The 8,452-nt window shown below is 37.1% G+C and overlaps 1 long non-coding RNA gene across 1 annotated transcript; it reads left to right on the top strand.

The window, feature by feature from the left end:
- Positions 1-2,386: 2,386 nt before the first annotated feature.
- On the top strand, positions 2,387-8,146 carry LOC106937815 (uncharacterized). The gene is made up of 2 exons (XR_001422464.1): positions 2,387-2,811; positions 7,766-8,146. It is a non-coding gene; the product is annotated as an uncharacterized LOC106937815 (long non-coding RNA).
- Positions 8,147-8,452: the final 306 nt, after the last annotated feature.

The following is an 8,452-nucleotide window of genomic DNA, read 5'->3' as shown; positions in this document are numbered from 1 at the left end:
CTTACTTACTTACTTACTTACTTACAATTAAACATTTTCTAGCTTTTGTGGGTGATTGATTCTATTGTGACCTGGATTACTATTATTACTATTTTTTGATGCAATTGTATTGGTAACTGGCTAGTTGCATTAATATGTGAAAATGGAAAAGGCATTTTCTATGAGATGGTTCATTTATTTAGTAATGTGTCTAACTGTACAACTATGAAAAAATAATACTTTTAAAGGTTTTGGAAGGCCCTTAATTTGGGAACTGAACGACACACAACTGTGTCAGGGATTAACAGCTTCCATGTCTACTCTACCCAAAATCACCATCATGTTTTGAAAATGTCTTGTTGCTTCAATACTTCTTCAAGGAAACAAGAGAGCTTCAGTTTCTTTAGTAGCATCAAATTATGGCTGACTATGTGAGTAGACGCCCAAATCCGATGACTGGGTCTTTCAAAAGAGCACTATTGGACCTCAAAAAGCACATTTAACAAGGACCTTTGTTGTAAGACTAACCTGCTATTTGTGGCAATTTTATCTGTTCTCATCTAAATCCTTCTAATAATTATTTGTAAATACTGGCAAAGGAAGGACATACTGGAGGGACTACATTTCTTGGCTGACCCAGGAATGCCCTGCATTTCCTCTGGAGGATCTTGCCCAAGTGCAATATGAGGGATTTTTAAAAATTGAAATTAGGTTCCACATTTATTGGTAAGTGTAAAGTGAAGATTCCAACTTCCAGGCATATTTCACATCTGCATTTTCTAATAGGCTTGTTTACATTAAAAATTTGAAAGACTGTTTAAGTTATTTTTCTCTAAATTTGACATGATTTTATATAAATTACTATTATTTTATTTATAATTTGATACCCATATAGCAGATATACAAAATAAAAAAGAACAAAATAAAATAGAAGTGTTTCACTTAATACAAAAAAAAAAAAGAGCCAATGATAAAAGTATTTCAGTTAATAGTTGTATTTTTATATTTCCAAGTTAAGTGCATCCCTGTTGTTAAAGGGCAGACTGAGTTGAAAAATGAGAGTTCTGAGAGATGTTGTCAGAGGCTGCACCTGCACACCGAGCTGAATAATGCACTCGGACCTCAAGGACACCTGCCGTAGCCTCTACATCTGGCTATCGTAGACACACAAAATAAACACACATGAACACGCAGTCATGGATTTCAGCACACTTTTAACCACGAAGCATGTACGCACAGATGCACTTTAAAAACGACAGAGATGCTTATAAAGGTTTGTGCACGCAAACGTACATATTCGCACACCTGCTGTGTTGAGATAAATGCTCCTAATTGGAGGTTTGAGGCAAAATTGCAAATCGTCTGTCAGACAGAGGAGAAAACAATCTTATTTCATCATAACTCTTCTTTTGCTCAGTTTCTGTGGGTGAGATGAGCAAGATCCGTCATTACAGATTCATATAGAACCCTCATTTCTCAAAAAAACGCCTGATTCTCCTGAGAGGGATGCAGCGGGGGGTGGATTTGAGGGGATAAGCTGAGTTTTTTTTTTTTTTTTGATCAGAAAAGACCCCCGATGCCTGGCACAGCTCCACCACGCTGCACTGGTATTACATTTAGCAAGATTGTTGGGTGAAATTGGGACAGTAAACAAGCTTATTTTACCCCTTTTCTTTTAAAGGAAATCATGTCATCTCAGCTGGAAAGGGAAAAAAAAACAACATCCCCTAAGTGATCACAGATTTAATTATTGATAGCTTTTCGCTGTTGAGAAGCCCATCAGTTGGTTGTCAAGCTGAAAGCAAAGGTTGACAGAGGGAAGAGAGGGAGGATCTTTCATATTTTTTATGTTGACAATTTGGAAGCAATTACACGAGAAAAAGCCTTGGTAAGAGACTGAGTGATGGGTGATGTGTAAAAGTCTTTTTTTTTTGTATTGTTTGTTTCTTAGAAATATGCGAGAGGTTGTGTTTCAAGGTTTGATAAAAAGAAAAAGTAGCGTCTTAGAGGTAAAGGGGAGAAAAGGAAAGAAAACTAGTCTGAGCCATCTTTGCATATTTCCTTAGCTTCAGGCTTCTGGCGTCTTGTGTTGAAACAGTAAAGAGCCTGAATCATTAATACTAGATGAGTTATATCACTACCATGCAGAAGCTGTCAGTCTGAGCAAGTACACAGCTCTACTACCAGCAGTTAAGGGTTCACTTTCGACAGTATCACCTGTGCTGCACTGTTTTTCACAAAACTCCAGCATGAGCCTTGCAATTTTGTCAGAAAAGAGCATGAAAGGTTTAATTATGCAAAAAAGCTTGTTTTAAAAGAACTTTAAAAGAAGTTATAACATCATAACTTTTATTATATCTTAATGAAATAATAAAAGTGAATAATACCTTATACAAATTCTTTAATTTACCCTCATATAGTTAAGAAAGTTTTACAGAAGCTTATTTTGATACTTGTATCAACAAATGTATATATATATTAAATGCTGCAGAGCAATGTTTTGTGTTCCAGCAAAGTTGAGATGTAGATTGCTAGCTGCATTGGAGAAAACAGCCCAACTACAATTGTAATGCAGTAATAATCAACCTATAATAAATCTTGATATAAAATAAATCAGTAAGCAAATTGTGAAGGCTTTGAAAAGCCTTGGGGTGTGACTCCACATTTTGCCTCATTTGGCGAATGAGAATCTATGAATATGCTAATTCGCTTCTGCCTATATCCCCAGGGTCAGCGGTTGACATTGGCCTTCATTGTCCCTTCTGACTGCAAAACTGTCTCTGTCTCGCTACTGCCACAATACAGCTCAGAAAAGGAAGACGACAACTAACGGTAAGCCAGCTATAATTTATTAAGAGATATCATTTAGAATTTGATGAAAAAAGACAAAATATACCTGTCTGAAATCAAACGTAAAATAATATATATATGGCAATATCCATCCATCCATTTTCTTTACACCCTTGTCCCTCAGTGGGGTCGGGAGGGTTGCTGGTGCCCATCTCCAGCTAATGTTCTGGGTGAGAGGCGGGGTACACCCTGGACAGGTTGCCAGTCTGTTGCAGGGCAACACAGAGACAAACAACCATGCATACACACACTCACACCTAGGGTCAATTTGGAGAGGCCAATTAACCTGATAGTCATGTTTTTTCGGACTGTGGGAGGAAACCGGAGTACCCAGAGAAAACCCACGCATGCACAGGGAGAACATGCAAACTCCATGCAGAAAGACCAGGGCTGGGAATTGAACCCAGAACCTTCTTGCTGCAAGGCAACAGCTCTACCAACTGCGCCACTGTGCAGCCCTATATGGCAATATGATAGTTGATAAACAATATGATAATATGATAGTTAGTTTAGCAACTATTAATGCTAGTGAGGCAAGATGTGTTTTGGGACACAGAACTGAGAGTTACTGTAAATAGCAAAATTACTTTTTTTGAGACTTACTGATGTTAAAGGCTACAACAGTTTAACTGTTTGCTTTGATGCCTTTTCAACGGTTTTTGTTTGCATAAAGTTGTTTTGATGTGCATTACTGTTTTGAACATCTTTTCAGCACTTTGTATATACTTGTGTAGTTCTGTAGCTGATTTTGTTACTGGTAGGAGAATTCATATGCTGAGTTGCCTAATGTACCACAACAAGATGAAATTCTGTTTCAGAATACAAAAACAGATACAATTTAACCCTTGTGTGTGCGAGGACTGAGGCAAACGTACGAGGACTGAGGCAAATGATACAAGTGATACGGGTGTGGGGTCGGTTGGACCCCATTTGTAGACACAAGGGATAAACTGAAAAATACATAATGCTTTCTCTGTTATGGACCTATCTTTAGCCATAGGCTATAGTATATGTTTCATAAACACTCTTTTTTCAGAGTAAAAACTTGAACTTTAAGTGTTGCTTGTTTTTAAAGTATTCCAAACAAAATGGTGAGAAAAACAGAAAGAAACACTTCAACTTTCACAGTGGAATTGGACAAATAGTACACATGACTTAGAAAAACATAAATTTTGAATGTGCAAAGTTAAAGGTAAAACTACTTCTGCATTCCCTGATACATTAACATGTTCGACACAACTCCCTTACATATTATACATTTTGTTGGGATCTGGTCACTGTCATGCTTCAAGATATTTTCTTCTTAACTTGACAGCCAATGTTTTAAAGTCTTATAAAGCTCTAATATCAACTCGTAATCTACGGGATAGAAAATGGTTATGCATTTCCAAACAGAAATACCTAATAGGCAGTTGCTGATAGGAACTTTTGTGTGCGAAGAGGCTTTATTTTTTAATTTCATGTTCGTTTGTGGATATGAAATTAGTAGAATTGGACATAATGGCTACAGGTGGCTACAAGCAGGTGGGTATGGATTAGTAAAGGAAAGAATTGATCCAGGGCCCATAATTACAGTTTCATAAACTACTGGATTTGCTAATGTTTACAGTCGAGTGATGCTGTAACATAGAGGATCAGAATTGTTAGTTTGTTCCTTTCTGCCAGATGTAGCCATGTCACAAGTTTGAGTGTGAAAATAATTAAGACTAGTAATGTGATGCTAGAGTAAGCAATGAATGCTGCCTTAACTAATTTCTTTGGCTCTGCAGTCACTGGAGAAAAATAAATCCAATTTTTACAAGAAGCATATCGACTCAATATTTTGACACTTGAATATTTAAGCAATTCAAACTATGGGAAAATGTGTTTGATTGAGACCTATATCTGTCTCAGTTTGGTGCTTTCTCAAATGTGACCCAAATGTCTTTCAGCAGGGGAAATATAATGAAATGATGCATTTCAAGCAATAGATGAAAAACACTCTCATTTCTTAAGCAGCACAACATGTAAGATATATTTTTATTGTACTATTGTTTTAACTCTTTTAAAAAAAATCAATGACCAGCAAATAACAAAGGACAGAAAAATAGTTGGTTGTGTTCGGGTCTTTGCCTACATACAGCCCTGCATTCAGTGTCTCCTCTTGCTCCGTGGGTATAAATGAATAAAGCTAATTCAACAATGATGCTAAGATCCTCAATGTGCACTGCTGCCCTGGAAGAGCAGTGTTTCCAGTTGGATAAGCTGATGAGTTTCAGTGTGACACAGACACTGCTGCCTGTCAACTTCCTAGGAAAAACAGGTGTCTCGATTTTAGAGTAGGGCAATCACTTGTGTATGTTGACACATGTGGGTCCTGATATAGTGTTAAGTCCAAAATGTATCCATACTTACTTGGATTAAAATAAGTTTAATTCAACCAGGGAGTTCATTTGTCATAAAGATAATGCAACAATGTAAAGGACCAGTTCTGGAATAAGAAAACCTTTGTTTAGTTTATATTTTATTAAAAAAAAAAAAAAAAATCTTCATTTCAACAGTCGAACAATTCTTTGCTGGACTGCACTTCCCATGTTTCCAGTGTTATTTTGAGTTATCGCTGATGATGAGCTCCAGGTCTTCGGACCTGGAAGGGCTCCGTAACATCTTTCTAATGTTCACCTCATTCCACACACATTCTCTATCAGATTCAAGGGAAGACTGTGGCAGGGCAGTTCTGAAACATTCGTAGTTCTAAACCCCACTTGCTGCCACCACCAGGAAAGTGTTTGGAGTACTATCTACCAGCTTGTACAGTCATATTCAATACATTAGAATATGAATCCCAATGAAGCTCATTTGTCAGACTGAAAGTAACTTCTGGAAATTGACTATTTTTTAGCAGGTACTAAACATACTTTTCACTAAGATTACATTTCTGTAATTAAAAGTTGTTTTTTTATTGGTCGGTAATATTCCAATTTTTAGTACTATGGTTTCATTATAATTAAGAGAAGTAAGGCTTTCAAACATCCATCTGCATGTAATTAATCTATATGTGTTTCACCTAGTGATAACGTTCCTGAAATAAATAGACTTTTCAATAATATTTTAATTTATTGAATTTATTAAACTAAGCATTTGCAATGACATTGTTTCCTGAAAGCTCTAAATGGATGGGGGTTCTGAGGTTTTTGTTATTAAGATTACATGTTTGTTCTCATTTATTTTGCTTTAGATTTGTTACAGACTCTGCTTTAACATTAACAATTTTTGACATCTATAACACGTGCAAGTGAAATAAGTAAACTGGGGAGGGCTAAACGTTTACAAGTAAAGACTGGTTTTTGTTTTCCAAACGAATCCCGAGCTACAAAGAAGTCCCTCGAGCAGCATTTTTCCATTTCAGCAGACAATACGACAGGCTCATGTGTCAGTGCACATGGGCCAAAACTAACATGGCAACACACAATTAGAGCCCTAATAAATTAGGGCACATTTAACAGCAGCAGCATGTCAACATGGCCCAGAATAGGGCCTGCGTGCAGCATATCGAAGATACAGTGCCTACGTGCTGGAAACAAACTAATGGGAAGCAATTTGGAATTGGCCCAAGATTTAATTACTGTCCCCACCTTCTCTGTTCAATGAGGTCTGCGGCCTCCTGGGAGAGGCCTATTTCAGTCAGGTAATGGAGAGCCCATGCCCAGAAGTGGATGATCAAATTGTCTGAAGCAATCTGCTTTTTTGCACTTATATTGTCCCCAAAGACTGAATGAGCTGACCCAAAGATTTCTAAGCCAACTTTTAGAGCAGTTCTCCATTCATTGCTGTTTAGTGGTGGGATTGTTTTTGGGATAGGATTTGAGTTAGCAGCCAAACCATGTGAGTTTACTTTGGTAAACAGGACTATAGAACAAACATACATCATTTTTGGAATGTCGTTACGATATCCAAAGCTAAAGAAAAACATTAGTCTTAAATGAGAATAAAATTATTCAAAATGAAACCACCACACAAGTGCTTCTATTAAAAACAAGGATTGCAGTAAATAGGAGAGCTCTTGCATAACAAACATATGTATCAAAAGTGGTTGTGGCTGGTCTTCTGTATAAACTACACAAGGATTTTTCATTATTTTCCCATTCTGATTCGCACACAAGAAAAGCACTTAAGGACAAAGAGGTAGCACCAACGGCAATATCGAAAACATTGAATACTGATAAAAAAAAGACATGTTCACGTTCCTTCTCTTAATACAAAGGAAATATAACGGGTCCAGATGAATAATGCAGAATTGGAATACATTTTCAAGCATGTGTTACAGACTAAGATCAAAAATTTTAATTGTCAGACTATTTTGCAGAAATCAATAATTGCAACACGTCATCCTAACAAAGTACAGAGTGGATTCATTAAATGCATTTTTTAGGCTTTTTTTCTTGAGATTATGTAAAGTGAAATGAACTGTAGAACTGTATAGAATACTGTCAATGTGAATACTGTTTCTATGTTCACCAATAATTACCTTGTGTGATAATAGCGTGCAAAGAACATAATTTCAAACAGCCTCAAAATGTTTGTTAGGCTATTTACTTCTTTTTCTTGATTTTTAACATTAGAGGAGGGCTGGGGTGTGTGTGAAATAAATGTCATTAACGTAAGAGTAGGGGGAGGGAGTGATAATCTGACGTAACTGCAGGGAGCGCCATGATATGGGATATTTACGGGAAATACTTATACAGGAGCATGGCAGGAAACTGTAGTTTCCCGACCAAAACGGAAGTCTTGACAGGTATGCACTGTAGCGGTTTGGAGTTGTCTTAACTGGGTTTCTGGTTTTAATTACAATGGTATTGATTCTCAATACATGAAATGCCCTTCATAATTGATGAATAAACAGTGCTGTGCCCTCTCACTCGTTTCTTAACCTCCTTTCTTTCTGTGCGCCTCACAGACATCTACACCTCCAGATGCAGGAAAAGGGCCTCCTGCATCATGAAGGACCCTACTCACCCAGCACACTCACTTCTTGTCCCGCTCCCCTCAGGTAGGAGGTTGCGGAGCATCAAATGCAGGACAACCAGATTGAGAAACAGCTTCATACCAGAAGCTGTGCGACTCTTAAACTCCCATCATTCTCCCTTATTGCACTGCTCTTAGCTATACACTTTTCCTACTTGTAATATTGTGCTCTTGCAGCGATTTTATATTTTATATTTTATACTTTTATATTTATATTTTTATATTTGGATGTAACTGGGGCTGTGACTCTCAATTTCGTTCCACCTCATGTGATACGTGATGTGAATGACAATAAAGTATCTTGAATCTTGAATCTTGAATCTTGAAATGTCTTCTTGCTGTGTAATGACTTTTACATGTATAAGAAATAACAGAAGGAAATCTCTATGAGAAAGTCGTCTAGCAATCTTCTCTGTGTTTTTTTGTGAACATCTCAGTTAGGAAGATCCACGTGGTCACCTACGACGCATTTAGATACCTGGGCTGGGAACCCTTGAAATCCAATCACTCAGTGCAGATGTTGATGGTGTTTTCCCCAATTAAATTCCTTAGGTATTGTGTAAAATCAACTTTTTGAGCTTTATCTTCTATTATTCTCTCATCAAAAACCTATCTGGAC

Source organism: Poecilia latipinna, unplaced genomic scaffold (genome assembly GCF_001443285.1).
Source record: "Poecilia latipinna isolate Pla-1442-1.1 unplaced genomic scaffold, P_latipinna-1.0 Scaffold2442, whole genome shotgun sequence".
NCBI lineage: Eukaryota > Metazoa > Chordata > Actinopteri > Cyprinodontiformes > Poeciliidae > Poecilia > Poecilia latipinna.
The sequence above is the reverse complement of the archived record's forward strand: the minus strand, read 5'-3'. Positions and strand labels throughout refer to the sequence as shown.